The sequence below is a fragment of the Gopherus flavomarginatus genome, chromosome 1 (assembly GCF_025201925.1).
Source record: "Gopherus flavomarginatus isolate rGopFla2 chromosome 1, rGopFla2.mat.asm, whole genome shotgun sequence".
Taxonomy (NCBI): Eukaryota; Metazoa; Chordata; order Testudines; family Testudinidae; genus Gopherus; species Gopherus flavomarginatus.
Window position 1 is genome coordinate 353,189,843 of NC_066617.1, and position 20,113 is coordinate 353,209,955.

The 20,113-nt window shown below is 43.0% G+C and overlaps 1 protein-coding gene across 14 annotated transcripts in view; it reads left to right on the forward strand.

The window, feature by feature from the left end:
• DLG2 (discs large MAGUK scaffold protein 2) overlaps positions 1–20,113 on the forward strand; it is a 1,579,821-nt gene that overhangs the window by 1,421,761 nt on the left and 137,947 nt on the right. The window lies entirely within an intron of this gene.

Sequence of the window (20,113 nt, forward strand, 5' to 3'; positions counted from 1 at the left end):
AGGGCTTCTTTCATTCTGTAGTCCTTTCTGCCCTTCATAAGTGTGGTACAGCTGTTCCCTCCGCCGGCAATGACACTGACCTCTCGGGGGAAGGGCAGACACAAAAGTCACAGGGATTTTTAGCTGCAGTCACTTCTGTAACGGCTTCTTTTAGTTGTATTTCTTAATGATGCTTTTGAAAAAAAAAATTTGTTGATGTATGTCTTTATTGTGGTAGAGAAAAATCAGAATGCTGTTGGAGCCACAATGATTTTCATCACACGTAACCAGCTACCACTCTGTTAACCCTTAGGAGACTGGCCACTTCACAGGGAGATATAACCGAGGGTGATTTATATACAAGCATCTAGTGATGCCACTGTAGACTGCTGTGATGGGAGAAAGGGACAATCTGTGGCCCTGCCTGCACTGAATCCTGCCTACCCCCTCTGGCTTGGAACCTCCTTTTCCCCCTAGCAGTCCTTCCCACCGAGACTCCCCTTGCTGCCATGGTGTCCCTTCCCTCAGCCTAGGCAACAGCAGCAGATGGCAATGCGTGCTGGTGAATGGCAGCTTTCTGGCAGGGAGTCAGAGGCTCTGGCATGGAGCAGTAAGCCAGCTGCTGACACAGGTAGCTGGGGAACAGTGTGGCTGGCTGCCTCTTGAGGCGTTTTCAAAGGGTGACAGTAGGGACTAGAAGAACGCTAAGAGGGGTGAGACAAGGTTATCATTAAGAGAAGAAGTGGTAGGGCTGTGCTGGGATAGAGCACAGGCCACAGGACAGGCAAACTTGTTCTCAGCCTCTTAGTGGGGATCCATGGGGCTGTGAGGCAGTTTAACATTGATTACTATAGCCTTGAAAAGATCTTCCCTTTTTTTCCCCCTGTTGGTCTAATCCATTTTATTTCAATTTATGACCAAATAAAACTCCCGGATATCCACAACCATGCAGTGGGATAAGTTTTAAAACACACTCTGGCAGAAATATAACCTGCATTCTAGTTCAGTAATAGAGCAGCAGTTGAAGCCGTTTAACTTCAAAGGGTGCTAGTCTCCCTTTAGGAGTGCCCTTTGTAATACCGTGGTGCCTGCTGTAACAACAAAGCCATGTGTAATGCCTCTACTACACTGACTGTTTTTGTCTCATCCTTTCCATGCAAGATCTTCGTTGTCAGGTGTGGAGTTTTTAGAGCCTGCAGGAGCTAGACGTCTGAAAACAGAAATAGTTTGCTTCACTGATAATGTCTGGTAATGTGCAAAATCTCATTAAAATCCATTCAGACATTCCTGTTCCATACCGAGTTAATAACACATGAAAGTTGCATTGGGCCTATAATTAGAATCACTTTTTAAAAATATAAATTGTGCCATGATATTCAGTTGGAAGCTAGTTTATAAAAGATTTAAGGCTGAGATGCAGATAGATTATAACCACCTGTAATGTATCCTTTGAACAGTCTGCTCTTCCCAGGTTTCTGTTGCTCTTTAAATTAATAAAATAGTATAGTTTTATTTTCATTTACTGTCTTTTAATAAATTAATATTTAATGTTACATAGATCAAGTGGACTTGGTTGAATTTTTTATCAGGCTTTCAGGCTTTCTCTTTATCCAAAAGAGAGGTTGTTTTAATAACCTTTATTCGCTTTAATTCTACTGTGTTTTTACTCATTCCTTCATGTAATCAACTGTATTAGAAGTAGATGGCCTTGTGAAAAGGAAGGTATAAAGTAATGAGAGTGGAAAATTATGTCTTGAATCATCACAGTCAATCACTGATTGATGAAATACCTGAGCTGATAATGAAGATACAGTGAAACCAAATCAACCCAGTGTCTGGCAGAAGTTGGGAAAATCAGAGAAACGTGCCTAGTGCTCTACAAAGGGTGGAGCAAGTTTTTGGAGAGGTGAGGCAAATGGGTGAGACTGGGAAGGAGTTGGAGGATTACCTACCCCTTGTACCTAGACTGATGTGCAGGACACATCAAGATGAGCCGAGACAGCTGCAGCTGAGGAGATGAACAGCAGGTTAAAGCCAGGAAGTGGAATCTATGGCTCATAGTTCATTGGGAGCCATGGAAATAGTGGCCTAAGGTGTATTGACCTTGCATATGTGAGCCACTGGTGAGGTGTTGTGGAACATGGTCTTGATTGCAGGATATGTAGAAGGGATGCTGGAAAATGGAATACTGCAAGGGGCTAGGTCAGATTTGGAGAAGGAAGGATATTGAAGCACTAGGGAGCTATGGGGCAGGTGTCAAGGAGAGATAACAAGGTCTCCAGCGCTAGAGCTGGCTTATGAGGAAGGATTTCTTCTTCACTTTGGCAGCATATCCACACTAAAGGGCTACTCTGTTCAAACACATTACCAAAGGCAGCAACAGGAGCTGCACCCTGAAAGGAGAAAGATACAAGCACTTAAAGGGAAGGAATGCGATTGTAACCCTTTGATGAAGGATGCTGTCATGGTATAATTCCCCACTCTGAACCTTAGCGTCCAAAAGATGGGGTACCAGCATGAATTCCTCTAAGCTCAATTACCAGCTTAGAACCTGTAGCGCTGCCACCAACCAGGAATTCCAGTGCCTGGTACACTCTGGTCCCCCCAAAACCTTGCCCAGGGACCCCCAAGACCCAGACCCTCTGGATCTTAACACAAGGAAAGTAAACCCTTCCCCTCACTGTTGCCTCTCCCAGGCTTCACCTCCCTGGGTTACCCTGGAAGATCACTGTGATTCAAACTCCTTGAATCTTGAAACAGAGAGGAAAATCCACCTTCCCTCCTCCTTCTCTCTTCCCCTCCCAGACTCTCCCTGAAAGAGACAGTAATCCTAACACAGAGAGAAATTAGACTCTCTCTCCCCCTTCCCTCCTTTCTCCCCACCAATTTCCTGATGGATCCAGACTCAGTCCCCTGGGGTCTCACCAGAATAAAAAAACAATCAGGTTCTTAAACAAGAAAAACTTTTAATTAAAGAAAGAAAAAACAGTAAAAATTATCTTTGTAAATTTAAAAAAATGGAATAGGTACAGCGTCTTTCAGCTATAGACACTGGGAATACCCTCCCAGCCTAAGTATACAAGTACAAATTAAAATCTTTTCAGCAAAATACCAATTTGAACTCCTTTCAGCCAAATACACATTTGCAAATAAAGAAAACAAACATAAGCCTGACTCGCTTTATCTACCTAGTACTCACTGTTCTGAACTTATAAGAGCCTGTATCGGAGAGATTGGAGAGAAACCTGGTTGCACGTCTGGTCCCTCTGAGCCCCCAGAGTGAATAACAACCAAAAAACTAACAGCCCACACAAAACTTCCCTCCCTCAAGATTTGAAAGTATCCTGTCCTCTGATGGGTCCTCTGGTCAGGTGACAGCCAGGCTCACTGTTCTTGTTAACCCTTTCCAGGCAAAAGAGATATGAACTATTTTTCTGTTCTATTAACTCTTAACTATCTGTTTATGACAGATGCTATGCTGTAAAAATACAGAATATTATTTAGAAGTAGAATGAACTAGATGGAGCTTGTAGCTTTCTGCTGTTCCTGAGTGTTACTAGGTTTATTACTTCTACAGGCAAGAGCACTGGACAGTTCAAGACCCTCTGATTTAAACTGTGAAGCTTAACTCACGCTTTTGCATGAGGATTTTGTATCTGACAGGTGACTCTTGTTACTGCTTCCTAATGTTAGAGGATCAGAAATTTTCCATCTGTTGCAAGGCCAGGTTCATTAGTAGAGTGATAGAATTGAGAGGCATGGGAGTCAGCCATCTTCCCTTGTCCTGGTCTGCAGCTCTATATTATCTCTAATGCTGGCCTTCAGTTCACCCACATTCTCCTTATGCCTTTCAGTTCCTGGAAGATTATCATTACTTTGTCACCTTGCCTGTAGCCCAGAAGGGAAGATGTGCTCCTTCCTAAGAAGTTGCTATCTGTGTTATTTCAGAAATATGTGCACTTACAACTTCATCCACAGCCCTTGCCTCCCTCCTCCCCTGCATGCAACAGTGAGGAGAACTTCCACTGTGTGCACTGCAAGTCAAAAGTAACCTCTCTCAGAATGAATCAATAGGTCACCCCAAAGAGCAATCTACAGTGAGCTGTACCGATATACCAGTCCTTTGGTGGCAATCAGGGAACAGTGGAGACATGCTGGCCTAATGTGTTATCCCTTTAATCTCTACATCAAGAGCCAGCATATTACCTATTCATTTGGAGGTGAGTGAGCTCCACAGTAAGTTTAAGTAAGGAAAACTGAGAACTATCATATGAGTTTCATTGCAGGCAAACACTAAAATTGGTTTACGTCTCAAAGGCTCAAAGCAACATGCAAGAGAACAGAGAGATACTGTTCTACGGTAAATGCCGCTACAGTCTGATTGGATTGGACTTCTCTGGTCTTGGCTGGATTAGTGCAAATTAATTTCACATTAACCTGTTGAAGACCACGAATGCCCATTGGGTTTTAGGGAATTCAGTTAACTGCAGTAACAATATTTTTGTGCTAGGTGCAGGAACACAAAAAAATGCTTCTATGGATATTAAAGCATTTTACAGCCTATAGGTCACAGACACTGATGATCTTCACAGACCACAGATGAAATATTGTAATTTATTTTAAGTCTAGTTTCCATGATTTTTGTTCTTTATCAAGGGCTTGAATGACTTTCACATGTAGAGCCCTCCTCATTTCATACTGCACTTTTTTTTTGCTCATCTTAATTTTACTCACTCGTGTTTTATTTTAAATATTTTTGATCTCAACGTTTTGTTTTACTCTCTATCATGGTTGTGGTGCTGACTGTACATGTTCCCTCTTCTGATCTCTCTTTGAGTGCACCCACCTCAGAGAGCAGGTGTGGCCCTTATCTGTCTCTGGGTAGAATCCCATGATTTCTTCCAGTCTTAAGCAAGGACCTGGGAATGCTGTCCTATGTATCACGCTGCAGGTCTGACTGAGTTTTGGGGACATGTGTTTCCTCCCTTCTGGGATCTGTGAACAGTAATGTTGACCAACAGCCTTCTTAAAACAAATTAAGATGGGACAAAGCATTAGAGGAAAGACAATTTATGAACAACCTGTATGCATGTCTATCTTACCTAAAGTATGAGCATCCTATACTGGTGACTTAGGCAGACTTAACTTCTTCATTTGCTTCTCTGTAACTCAGTCTAGGACACCACCTGCTCATACATGAATGCCAATGTAAACCCTGTAAAAAACTCTTTGTTATCCAAGAGGCTTCTTCAAATGCTGGTGGGCTCTGGCCCCTCCTGGTCAAACAGCTCCATAGGCTTTCTGGGGATGGAGCCAGAGTCATTGGAGCTAATACTTCTGGCAGCATCCCTTAACCACCCTTAATTAGAAGCTGTTAGCTGAGCGTCTTGAGCCATCTCCTTCTTCCTGTCTGGACTATCCCAGAGGGTCGCCTCCTGGGAAGCAGTTAATCAAAGATATTCCTACAGAAACCACCCTGCTCCAGTTGGGCCAACATGCAGTAGTAACAGTAGTGCCCCTGTGTTTATCCCACTCTCTGAAAAGGAAAAGCCTATCTGTGGGGGGAGGGGGTGGAAGTACAAACTTTGCCAGTATCAAGCAAACCACAAGGCCAATTTGCAGATAGAAACAACAGTAGAATCTCGCTCATCTAAAACTCAGAAGGCCACACTAAAAATGGATTTGAGGGTCAGCTGTTTTAGGGAGCACAGACGCCTGAGGTTGTGCTGCAGTGCTGAGGGAGGGCCAGTGTGGAACAAGTCCTTGTGGCTGAATTCCCTCTCACGGCACTCAGTATTGTCTGGAAATGGTACTACGGCAATGCTCATGCTTCTACCCCACCCTGGGATTCAGTAGTCTCCAAATGTCACAAATCCATGCTGAACCCTCCATTCTTTAGTGTGGATTAGTGGTGCTCAACCTGCTGATGGAGTATTCTTTAATCCCTTCATCCTATTTCTTCGCATGTCTGCTAGACCACAAAAGTCAGTAACTTGCAGTGTTTCTCTGTGCTACCATCATGGCAATCTTTCAGTCTACAAAGAATACATGAAGGGCCAGATTCTACAGCGATTCCATTTGTGCTCCCATTGACTTCTGGACTCTTACATTGGGGTTAACACTGAATATCTTGTATGTAAGGGTGCAAATCCTGTTGAGTTAAGAAACTGAGAGATCACACCCACCAGGACATATGCTAGCATGAGAGTCTTTCATTACCCAGGCAGATCAAAGCATAAAAATGAAACCCATAAATCTCAAAATGAACTTGTACCCCTGCCATCCCAAATCAGAGTATAGTGTCAAAGGACAGACAGAGCTACATCTTCAATGTTAGATTTATCCACTTGGCTGTCATGATTGTTAATGGAAACCAGGGGCCCAGCACACAAATTGAAAATTAATCCAAGGGTTTATTGGCTAATAAAACAGTCTTGAAAACAGTATGATTTCTCTCTGATGGTGGTTAAATCAGAAGTGACTCCATGGAATAGAGTTAACACAGTGACGCCAGCACAAAACCAGAATTTAAGCGTGAGGAGAATCAGGCCCCTTTTGTCTCCTATTTAACACACATCTTCCTTTTAAAACATTGCAATACAATAATGAACTGCAATGGAATGAAAACAAAGCATTCACTTACACCAGAGAATGAAATGCTGGTCCCCAGGGAAAGGTTGCGAGGTTGTCATTTCTGTTGTGTGATACTTGTCAAAATCATGACAGTATGAATTAAACCTATGCAACAAGTGGGAAGCTGTCAGCATTTCCATCTTCTCTAAAGCATGTACATCTTCCCTTTGGTCTTGTCAGTAACTCTGTCTGCACTTCTGGGAGAGAGGAGATGTCTACTGCTTAGTGTTCGATTCCTCCTGGCCTTTTTAGTCTGATCTGCATGCGTGGCACTCCCCAAATTCCATTTAAAATCAGTGGGAGACTGCAGGCATAGTCCCTAAATGATTTTTAGCATATTTTTCATTTTAATGGTATGCACATTCCTAGAAACTTGGCACCTGTTTTTGGAGTAACGATGCATATTCAGATATCGCTGCTCTGGAAGGTCATAATACAAAGGTGAGTTTCTGGCAAAAGGATCCGACTCCATAAAAGGTGAGAGTGGAGCTCAAGTGGTTCATCAGCAGACACCCAAAATGAAATTTTTGTGTATTCCACCAGTGCTTCTTCATTGTTCTACTTTTATATAATCCCAGGGTCAGATTAATAAACACTTTGGTGCATCCATACCATAAAATACAGCCATGGCCTTTAAAAAATGGCCAACTGCATTACATAGCTATCTTAGTTTTTGTGTCCTCTGTATGTGCACTATTCAACGCATTCCTTATAGCAGATTTACAGCAGTACATATTAATTTTAGGGAGCTACAAGGGATCATGGCATGCACTGAGGTGACAGTGTGTATTGCATTACATTTTTCAAGATTATTTACTGTAATCTCTCCATTACATGTTTGAGTTAGTCCCTTTAATCAGGGAGCCATGGCAGAATGGTACAAATCTCTGGCTGCTTCCAATATTGGATGTAAGACCTTTTAGTTCAGGGCAGTGTATCTGTGGCAAGTTTATCTCCCATTTTTCCACCTGTTCTTCCTTTTGTGGGGGCCGTATGGGACTTTTGCCCAGTTTTATTTTAAGACTGGATGGTTTATATTTGAGCATCGAATCCACAGTCTGATCAAACCTTGTTTTCAGTTCTGTATGGAGTCCCAGCACTGGGATGGGAGTGGGTATTGTAGAAATGTGTTATTTGGTAGATCATCACAGTTGACAGCAAAGAGAAGGAGAAAAAGGGAAGAGCTGTTTACCAAGCTACTCTGTTATATATAATTATCTCAGGAAGGAGTTTTTTGGTATATTTTGCTATTATTTCATTTTCTGCTTAGTTGCTATTTCTTGAAGAGATTTATATTTTTACTGCAGGCTACAGCTTTTATGTTGGGTTATGGAATTAATGGAATCATGTCAGCATCCCCCCTCCTCATTTTCAGAAGGAACATAATTTCCAAGTCTTTTCTAAGAGCCCCACTCTGATCTCAAACACTCTGAGCAGATCAGATTTTCACGCAACACAAATGAAAGACTGACACGCTGTAAGTTAGTTGTTTAAAGCAGTGGCTCTCAACCTTTCCAGACTACTGTACCCCTTTCAGGAGTCTGACTTACCTTGCATATCCTCAAGTTTCACTCACTTAAAAATGACTGACTTACAAAATCAGACATAAGAATACTAAAGTGTCACAGCACACTACTACTGAAAAATTGCGGACTTTTTCATTTTTACCATATAATTATAAAATAAATCAATTGGAATATAAAGTACTTACATTTCAGTATATAGTATATAAAGCAGTGTAAGCAAGTCATTGTATGAAATTTTAGTTTGAACTGACTTTGCTAGTGCTTTTTCTGTAGCTGGTTGTAAAACTAGGTAAATATCTGAATGAGTTGATGTGCCCCCTGGAAGACCTCTGCCTATCCACAGGGGTGCACATATATATCCCTGGTTGAGAACCACTGGTTTAAAACATCAGCTACTCTGAAAAGTCATTTTAGAGTTTTAGGTCCAAATTTAACACTGTTACTCCTGTTTTACACTTCTACCTTGATATAACGCTGTCCTTGGGAGCCAAAAAATCTTATCACGTTATAGGTAAAACTGCGTTATATCGAACTTGCTTTGATCCACTGGAGTGCGCTGCCCCGCCCCCCAGAGCGCTGCTTTACCGTGTTATATCTGAATTCATGTTATATCAGGTCACATTATATCGAGGTAGAGGTATACTTTGAAATGAACATAGGTAGGATTGTTCTACAGTCCCAGATTTGTTTTTGAATAAGTCCATTGAAAGCTCTTTGTAGTTACTGGGAATTTTCATTGCTTTTCTCTAATCATAATTGTAGTGTGTTGTTGCAATGTATTAGACCTGGATTAAAACTGAAGGAAATATTTTGGGGAAATTCTATGGCCTGTGTAATACAGGTGAGACTAGATGATCGCAACAGTCCCTTCTGGTCTTGGAATCTATGAATTGTTTACCTTCAAACTGAGTGTGAAAAACCAGTTAGATATCCTTTATCTTTCTCCCAACACCATCCAATACATTTGCAAGAGGAAATGAGCTTTTTCAGTGTTATAATGGCTGAACTGTGTTGGTCAAGTGATACAACCAGATGCAACCCCATAATTCTTTGGATTCCTCAAAAGCTGCCACCTCCATCTCTTCTCCTGGTGCCAGTGCATAGTTTTCTGAAATACAATAAATGTATGGCTGCATCATCATTAACAAGATGAGGATTAAGAAACAGAATTACTCTTGGAAAAGAACAATGGAGATATCGAATAATAATTATAATAAAAAGTTTCCTTTTGGCAATGGAGTTTTGAAGGGGAATTCTGAAAAGTAAATAAATGACTAAGATTCTCTGTAGCTACCCTGATATAAAATAAAGTCTTATGTAGAGAAAATAATTTTCAAACCCTTTTTGCGATTTGAACAATCCTTCTGAAGGATATCTGGTCAGTTAAAGCCTTATTCAACAGCTGGAAGGATTTGGAGTAAATTCTCAACTAATCAGGTACAAGACCAGGCTGACAACTGGTAGGCCAAAGACGGGAAGTAACAGGGGCAGTTTGAATAGTGCCTCAGTAGGACACAAACTCCTTGTCACTAAAGACTTGATTCATTTATATGGTCTAAAGTCTTTGAAACTACAGCTTCCAGAGATCAATTTGGATTTGACTCATCCATTCTGACTATGAATTGGACATAACAGTAGTTTTCTAAATATTTTGTTGGGGGAAAATATATATTTTCAAGAGGGTTTTTTATATTCACAACTTACCGGATATGAAGCCTGTATCTTAAAGAGTGACTGATGGAAGAAACATTACCGTCAGTAGTAAAGAAAATGAAAAGAAAATTGTCAGTGACATTTGGAATGTGATGCCAGCTTCAGAGCAAGTGTGCAAAGTCAAGGTTTGATTTGAAGATATTTAAAGGTGTAACTACATTTGGTAAAGGGCAGGTAGTGGATATAAGGAGAAGGACTTGTTAAGGAAATAAGGTCCATATCCTCAAAGATACTTAGGCACCTAACTCCCATTGGTTTCAGTGGGCATGAGGCTCCTAAATACCTTTGAGGGTATGGGCATATGTCATCAGTGAGTTTACAGGGCTGAAGTTTGAGGCCAAAGCAATGGGTGAGCTCACAGAGTGTGCTAGCATCTTTAAAAGGGGAGAGAGATTTTTCTCTGAGTGCCTAAAAAAGAGTGTGCATGTTAAAAAATCTTAATAAATGCATTTGTTCAAAATATAGACAGCATTAAGATGTAGAAGCATCTTCCCTCCAGAGATATCAAGACCAATGTTGTTTATCATTTCCTTTGCTTTTGGAAACTTGGGTAATCTCATTACAATGCAAACAATGTTAGTGAGAAGTAGTAGCAATGTAACTTTGAGCTGTATCGTGTACAAACTGTACAGTACAGTGGCTCTCCACTTCTGACTGGGGCCTCTGGATGCTACCGTAACAAATATAAAATAAATCACTCTAACAAATGGAAACATTATTCTGTTGATGGTGCCAGAAGCTTGTGCAATGAATTCATTCGTGACATTTAGTGAATGTTTATACTGTGGATTTGGTGGCTATCAAGTCAAATTTACCTTCAGAATTATTAGAACATAGGAACTGCCAGACTAGATCAGAGTCAAGGTCCATCAAGTTAAGTATCCTATCGATGATAGTGATCAGTACCAGATGTCACAGAGGAAGGGTATTGCAGAGGGATTATCTGCATGCCACATAGGTCTTTCTCCTCATTTGGGCTAACAGGTATTCAGAGAACTCATTCTGTGCAGATAAATGATCAGTGAAAATTTTTGTAATCTGAGAAGGAAGTACTTTACAGCCTCAGATTATTAAAGGTTTTTTATTATTTCAACATGTACAATAAATATATCCTTGGTGAGGAGTTAGGCTTGATGCATGGTATTAAAAATGAAAGCTTAACAGTGCTGTGTAGAAAACATGTATCAGAAGAATAAAAGTTAAAAGAGTGTATCTCATTTTTAATACTATGATCTATTATTATTTATTTGTATTACAGGAGTTCCTAGAGGTTCTGACTGCGACTGGTGCTAGGCTATGTTAAACACATAGTAAGAGCCTGTCCCTGCCCAAAAGGGTGAAATCCTGGCTCAATTGACGTCAGTGACATTATCTGTGGTTTAAACAGACAAGACAAAGGCTGGCAGGGAAAACAGAGGCCCGGGTGTTGTACCAATTATATTAGACCAGTAAAAACCAGCAGGATCTTATTAAAGGGGACAAGGCAAAGATGCCACATTTATTATGATAACAATTTATGACTAATAACTAATATCTTAATTCTTATACACACACATTATACCTATTACCTACACACACACACACACACACACACATTCACATTATGCCCAGTACCTATACACACACACATACACACATTCACACACACACACACACACACACACACATTCATCAGGTGTTCTGCAGCTGCTGCATAGTTACCAGTCCTGAAGATAGCTTAAGTTCATGGCTTGATTTTGCAGCTTGGGTTCGTAGCTTGTGGCAGCTAACTGGCCAGGAAAGCTGGGCACAAGGCTGAGCTGGATCTCTGTTGGGCAGGCACCGATGTTCTTCCATCTTGGCAGCAGAATGTTACCCAGAGTCTCTCATCTCACCCTTCTTTTTTATAGGCTTTTAGTTTGGATTCAAAGTCTGTAGGTCTTGCTGTGTCATGCTGCCTCTGGGTTTAGATTGATCACCCATCAATTGCAGGCGTGACTTTCAGCCTTGGACCTGGCTTTGATCTTCCTTCTGTTGTTCTGTTGTCCTTTTCTTTTTAGGGTGGATGCTTCTTACTTTGTTTAGGGCTGTTGTCTAGGTCTTCAGCCGTTGGTATTTGAACTTTATCTCATCAGGACAGGCTGGGGCTGGAGGTTGATTCCATCATTCATGCATACCTCATTCACACATCTAAACTAAACTAATAAGATTACAGCAGGGTTTGCAAAAATGAAGGTTGGAGGAAGCTTTTACAAAATGGAGTGAGTGTTTTAAAATGGGGTTTGAATTACAATATGGAACAGAAGTTACAGTATAGGCAAGTGTAGTGAATGGTCAACAGAAGTTACATTAATAAAGTGAACAATTAAAAACAATTTCATTTATCAGTTCTACACGGGGGGCTGAAGCAACTTGCCCAAGATCACGCCGCAAGTCACTCGTGGTAGAGCTGGGAATTCATACACATTCTGAAGGCTCTTTTTGTACTTAAAAAGATAAAGTGTACAGCCTGGGTTCTCAGCCTGGATGGTCATGACCCCCCCCCCCCCTTCCTTTATGCTTACATGGCAGGAGGGATGGGATCGTGGAAACTACTTTCTCTTGTAACGTGAGGTTGGGGTATGGAAAAGGCTAGGAAAATTATAAAATGACTAAGAAAATTGGGGGCATGTGAATGATCAGTGAGGATCCCAAAGCAAGCAGGTATCCAGCTCAAACAGGATAGAATTTAATGGCCTAATCACTAAGCATATCACTTTTCCATTAACGGCTTGGTTCTGCAAAGTGCTGTGCACTTTGTCCCTGATCCAGCAAATCAGCTAAGCATGTGTAACTTTAAGCACTAGTGGGCCCAATGAACTGCACAGGAAACTGATCTGAGCACTCAGCACCTTGCAGGATCCAACTTTAAGGGCTCAATTCATTGTTGCAATTCACTAATACAGGGTGGGTAGAATTCTGATGTGGAACCCTTTTGCACTTTGCTGTGGTGTGCAGGGCAACAGCGAATTGGGATCTAAACTCCTTGGTACAAGGTAAAAATAATGAACAGAATAGGGAGGACAAAGGAGGCTGACCCTGTGGTAATGAAAGAGCTGCTGTTCTTCCTGACTAGTCAAAATAAGGCCAAAGAAAGTAAATACATTGCTTTGCATGCTGTGAACCACACTTCAGCCTGTCTCTTCTGACACATCTATTCTCTACACCAGGGGCGGGCAAACTTTTTGGCCTGAGGGCTGCATCGGGTTTTGGAATTTGTATGGAGGGCCGGTTAGGGGAGGCTATGCCCCCCCAAACAGCCGGGTGTAGCCTGGCCCCTGCCTCCTAATATCCCCTTGCTTCTCACCCCCTGACAGCCCCCTCAAGGTTCCTGCCCCATCCAACCCCCCCTGATGGCTCCCCCAAGACCCCTGCCCCTGCTCCCTGTCCCCTGACTGCCTCCAGAATCCCCACCCCTGACTGCCCCCGCCACCCCATCCAACCCCTCCTCTCATTCCTGACTGCCACCCCACAGTACCCTTGCCCCATCCAACCACCCCTTCTCCCGGACCGCTCCCAGAACCCCTGCCCCTGACTGCCCCCTGCTGCCCCATCCAACCCCCCTCTTCTTCCTGACTGCCCCCCGGGACCCATGCACCCATTCAACCCACCATTCCCCGCCCTCTGACCACACTGACCTCTATCCACACCCCCGCCCCCTGACCATCACCCTGAACTCCCCTGCCCACTATCCAACTCCCACTGCCTCCTGCTCCCTTACCACGCTTCCTGGAGCACCAGTGTCTGGCGGCGTTACAGCCGCTCTGCCCGGCTGGAGACAGCAATGCCACCGTGCAGCACAGCACCTGGTCAGGCCGCGGCTCTGCAGCTGCGCTTCTCGGCTGCCCAGAGCATTTGCACCAGCAGCACAGTGCACTGAGGCTGCAGGGAGGGGAAACAGCAGGGGAGAGGCCGGGGGCTAGCCTCCCGGGCCAGGAGCTCAGGGGCCGGGTAGGAGGGCCCCGTGGGCCGGATGTGACCCACAGGCCGTAGTTTTCCCACCTTTGCTCTACCCACATCCTGCTTGTGCCCTTATCAAAGGTAGTATCCTCCATAGCATGCAAAACCCATTTAAAACTAATGCTCCAGTTCTCTTTTGTATATTAAAATAATAAATACCAGGCTTCAGGGAAAACAGTCACAATTTCTATATCCTAGGTATATCCCCAACCCCATTACCATTGTATCTGAGAACCTCACAGTCCTTAATGGATTTACCTTCATTACACTCCTGTGAGATAGGGAGATATTATCCCAATTTTACAGATGGGAAACTGAGGAGCAAAGTGATTTACCCAAAGTCAGCAGGAAGTCTGTGGCAGAGCAGGGGATTAAACCTAGGTCTCCAAAGTATCTTATCCCCGGGTCAGTTCTTCCTCTCTAATCCAAGATGCACATATGCTGGATGCTTGTGGTGGGAAACCTAAGAAGTTGAAAACAAATTTATATGCCCTCACAGAAGTAACAGACAGATTAAAAAGGATCCCAACTCGTATTTATACTAAAAAAAAAAAAAAGAAATCTTAAGCTATCCAACAAAGACAACTGCCTCATAGACTTTAAGGTCAGAAGGGACCATCGTGATCATCTAATCTGATCTCCTACATATTGCAGGCCACGGAACCTCACCCACCCACTCCAGTAATAGACCCCAACCTCTGGCTCGGTTATTGAAGTCCTCAAATCATGGTTTAAAGACTTAAAGTTACAGAGAATTCACCATTTACACTAGTTTAAATGTGCAAGTGACCCATGCCCCATGTTGCAGAGGAAGGTGAAAAACTCCCAGGTCTCAGTCAATCTGACCTGGGGAAAAATTCCTTCCCAACCCCAAATATAGTGATCAGTTAGACCCTGAGCATGTGGGCAAGACCCACCAGACAGATATCTGGGAAAGAATTCTCTGTATTAACACAGAGCCCTCCCCATCTAGTGTCCCATCTCCAGCAGTTGGGAATTTTTTCTACTGGCAGTCGCTGATGGGTCTTATGCCATTGTAAGCAGTTCCATCATAACCATCCCCTTCATCAACTTATCAAACTCCATCTTGAAGCCAGGTTTTTTGTCCCCACTGTCCCCCTTGGAAGGCTGTTCCAGAATTTCACTCTTATGATGGTTAGAAGCCTTCATCCAATTTCAAGCCTAAACTTATTGATGGCCAAGAGTAAAGGGAGAAAAAGAATGGTTTACATAAATAGTATAAATAACTATACTACAGTGATAGTACTTTGCGCCCTCAGAGATCCAAGGCATTCAGCTGACAACTTGACACCTGAGCAGTACAATTTGTAGCCACACAAAACCTGTTGGCTACAGCTTCCTCTGGTGTTAAAACTGTGCCACATTTACACCAACTGAGGATCTAGCTCCATCATCCACTAGTCTTTACTTATACGAGCTGGTACTGATTTGGCATGTCCTTTTCGAGCTGATATTTTGTCTTCTAATACTTTTCTACTGTTTTTTAAAAACAAATATAGCATTGTAATAAACATCTTGAAAGTGGACTACTAGGGTTTTACATTGCTTTTTTTCTTGTACAGTCTGAAAAAAGAGGGACCCTTTACCAACCAATCACCCCTGTTATTGGCAGTCACTGCTTCACTATGCATCAAACGGGGTTACAGGAGCATTATTTTAAAAATCTAATAGCAGCACTTATGAAGGCATTTATCATCTTGAAGCAAACATTGATGAACCTGCATGTTACTGGAGAGCAAAATGTAATACCTGCTGACAGAAGGAATTAAGATCTCTCTAATGGTGCCAACATTAGATAAGGTCAAGCTAATGTAGGCTGGGTCTACTAACATTCCTGCATTTCTGTGCTGTCATTTCCCCTGCCATATAGTATACCAGCATTTCCATCAGAATCTGTTTTCAGGTTTGGGTTGGTTTGGGTTTTTTTGCTAAAAAGCTGCAACCTGTCATACAAGAGTAAAGATGGAAATAATTACATTTTAATATTACTAAGATTCTTAACTATTTTTGGGAGGAGCTGCAAAATGCTTGTTCTTGTGTTTTCCATTGCTATGCTCTAATTTTATAACTAAAAAGCAACTTCAGCAAAATTAAAATTTTCCTGCCACTAGCTTGTGCAGTGGATTTAGCCTGGTGGATATTATAGGTGACTTGGACCTCTAGCACCAAAAGTGGGTTCTTGGAGTTAGTCTCCTACATGAATTTTTAGGCTCCTAATAAAGGGCCCTGGCTCTTGTTATTGGAAAGCCTCTAGGCATGGCTGGCGCGTATGGTAGGCTGGGGCAGGCTATGCCTCCCCAAACAGCCCAGCGTGGCCCCACCCACGCTCTGCATGGAAGGCCCCCTCCTGCTTGTGCTTTCCCTTTGGTCTCAGCCCAGGCACATTGGCTGCTCCTCTTCAGGGAAGCATGATGGGGCTGAGGCTACAGCTGGGTGGGGCTGCCAGCGCTGGGTCTGCCTGCCTTGCGCTGGGGTGGGGGTTGTGGGAGGGGACTTGGGGGGACAAGCAACACCTGCCTGGTGCTTGTGAGCTGGGGCAGGGGCTGGCAGCCGCAGGGAGGGGGGCTCTGGGCTCCAGCAGGGGGAACGGGGCAAGAGGGGTAGGGCCAGCCCAGGACTAGCTACACTGAGCTGGTGGGTCCCCCGCTGCCCATGCCTCTAGGGAGCACAGGAACTTCAGTTACCTGCACCAGTATATGAATCACGTGCCCATTTTCATGGAGATTTTGCTAAGTAAAAGCTGGCAAAGTGCAGCAGTGTATCAGACAATGATGTGCTGTTGTTTTCTTCTTTCTTCAAAGGGCCACAAGACAGTGAATCAGCCTTTCACTGAATGTATTTTTCCCTTTTGTCCATCTGTCACGACCTTAATTGTCTGAATTGATTTTTTCCAGAAACTGCATCACATTACTTGCTCATATTCAATTTGTGATTCACTATATCCCCAGATCCTGCTGCCTAGTCAGTTGTTCCCCATTTTGTAGTTGTGCATTTGATTTTTTGCTTCCTAAGGCCTGGTCTACACTGCGGTGGGGGGAATCAATCTAAGTTATGCAACTTCAGCTACGTGAATAACATAGCTGAAGTCGACATACTTAGACCTACTGTCCACGATGTCTTCACTGTGGTGAGTTGACTGCTACCACTCCCCTGTTGACTCTGCCTGTGCCTCTCGTGGCGGTAGAGTACAGGAGTCGATGTGAGAGTGCTCGGGTGTCGATTTATTGCGTCTAGGCTAGACACGATAAATTGACCCCCGCTGGATCGATCACTGCCCGCCGATCCGGTGGGTAGTGTAGACATACCGTAAGTATAGTACTTTGCACTTGCCTTTATTGAATTTCATCTTGTTGATTTCAGATCAATTCTCCAATTTATCAAGGTAATTTTAAATTCTCATCCTGTCCTTCAGAGTTCTTGCAACCCCGTCTTGGTGTCATTACAAATTTTGTAAGCATTGTTTCCACTCCATTATCCAAGTCATTAATGAAAATATTGAGTGTAAGCAGACCCAGGACTGGCCCCAGGGGACTCCACTAGAGATGTCTTTCCATGTTGAGAGGGAACCATTGTTAACTACTTGATATGTAATTGGTTTGATAAACATCTAACTTTTTGATCGTAGTTCAATTTAAAAAAAAGGCCCAGCTGCTGAAATTTGCGTCCCATGTTGCAGAAGCCTCACATATACTAAGTTATTTATTAAAAGTAAACTGGGGCCTGAAGTTTGACTCCATGAACACCTAGCATGTAGTTAGTAAATATTTAAAAGTCATAACAAATCTTACAAATATCTTCTAGGAAAATTCAGAATAAATTTTCAATCAAATAAAACAATTTCAAGTACGTGACCTTGATGAAATGTCATCCAAAGTCAAAACAGTACAAAACACAATAAAGTTGTCTTCATCATCTGACCATCCCATCTAAGTGTCAGACGTGCTGGTGTGCAAACTGCAAGTAATTTGATGCTGTACTATTGAGAGTCTTTTTTTGATCTTCATCACTTTTTCACTAGGAGGGCGGTGAAGCACTGGAATGGGTTACCTAGGGAGGTGATGGAATCTTCTTCCTTAGAGTTTTTTAAGGTCAGGCTTGACAAAGCCCTGGCTGAGATGATTTAGTTGGGAACTGGTCCTGCTTTTAGCAAGGGGTTGGACTAGATGACCTACCCGGATATTCTATGATTCTATGATTCATTTCTCACTGTACAGATTGGAGTCTAAATATAGGAATTCCTCTCACACCTCAGATGCAGTATCTGTGTGGGATTTCTTTATTAATTATTAAAGGAGAACGTTATGATTGAAGCTACTCTGGTGTAAATTATTTCTTGACCTAATCCAGTTGTAAAGCACGAAAACCTCTTGACATACACCTTGAAATATAGTTTAACAACGTTGTCAGTGTGTATAATGCTTGTGAAAGGGGCCACATTGACAGCACTTGAGACTGTCTCTGTTTATCCACAGAACAGGTGGAATGTGAGCAATGGAAATACAGTCTCCTTTTTTTAATTTATTTTTTTACATGTACCTTTCATAAATATCAAGCCGGTTTACCATGTAGCAAGAAGTATGTAATGAGGTAGAGTAAAAATAAATAGTTGTAATAGTAATAAAAAAAGTTATTGTAATCTTGATCAGATTGACCAAAGAGAAAATGACCTAATCTGAGTCATGCACAAATTCTAGATTGGGGTAAAATTTGCAAAGCACCTAAGTCCCATTTTCAAAAGTGATTTAGGGCCAGATTTTTGAAGGTATTTAGGCGCCTAACTCCCACTGACATAAAATATCTGGCCCTAAGTCTCATTGATTTTCAATAAGACTTAAGATCCTAAGTGCTTAAATCACTTTTGAAAATGAGACTTAAGTCTTGTCTATACTGTGCTTTAGTCCACATCAGAGGGGTTTCAATTTGAGTCAGGATTTCTGATAAAGAAAATTGGATACAAGTGAGAAGAGGATCTCCTAAATTATGAACCTAAAGGAACAGCATGATCTGAGAACTTGCTCCAGTAGTTTGTACACAAACAAACGCAATGGATAGGGTTGCCAACTTCCTACTTACACAAAACCAACACCCTTGCCCTGCCCTGCCCCTCATTTGAGGGCCCGCCTCTGCCCCGCCCCTTCTCTGAGGGCCCGCCCCCTATTCAATCCATGATCCCTCCCTCTGTCACTCTCCCCACCCTCACTCAGTTGCTCATTTTCACCAGACTGGCTCAGGAGGGTGAGTTGCGGGAGGAGGTGAGGGCTCCAGCTGAGGGTGTGGGCTCTGGAGTGGGGCCAGGGATGAGGGGTTTGAAGTGCAGGAGGGGGCTCTGGGTTGAGGCAGTAGGGTTGGGAGTGGGAGGGATATGGGCTCTGGGCTAGGGGTGCGGGTTCAGGGTGTGGGAGGGGGCTCTGAGCTGGGGGTTGGGGTGCGAGGGGGTGAGGACTTTGGCTGGGGGTGCAGCCTCTGGCGTGGGGCAGGAGATGAGAAGTTTGGTGTGCAGGAGGGGGCTCTGGGCTGGGGTTGAGGAGTTCTGACTGCGGGAGGGTGCTCTGGGCTGAGGCAGGGGGTTGAGGTGCAGGTGGGTGTGAGGGCTCCAGCTGGGGGTGTGGGCTCCGGGGGTGGGGTTGAGGATGACAGTTTTGGGGAGCAGGAGCGTGCTTTGGGCTGGGATCGAGGTGTTCGAAGGGCCTTCAACATCTGAACATGGGAAAAGTAATTTCTACATAATTGATAGAGGTGTTGTGAGGATTAATTAACATTTATACATTCCTTTAAACATGTAAAGCTCAGTATAAGTATTATTGATATATTTTATTCTTAAAATCAGAGTTTTCTTTAGCAAGTATGTAATATTGGGTTCTGTGTTTGCCTGGCTTTCCATGGTAAGTGTTCTGTTTAATAGGAAGTCTCTGAATCACATTTCAGAAGAAAAATTCTTCTTAGTTTTCTTTAGCAACTCTCTCCAACTCTGGGCTATATTATGGCTCAAAAGCAATGGAGCAGTGGAGAGAGGGAAGGAGTTAGCAGCTGGCTGTGAGTATGGTGGAGTCTGGAGGAGTTAAGCCTATTTCTAAGAGCAGCAGTTGCTGCACCCCATCCCATACTAAAGATGTAGGGTCCAATTCATTGTTGCCCTGTACCTTGACCAGTGCAAAGTGGGTGTATTCTGATCAGTAGCATTTTATAACCAGTTTGCATTTACATTGCACTAGTATAAATAAGGTGCAGGGCAGTGGTGAATCAGGTCCCCATTGTGTGCACAT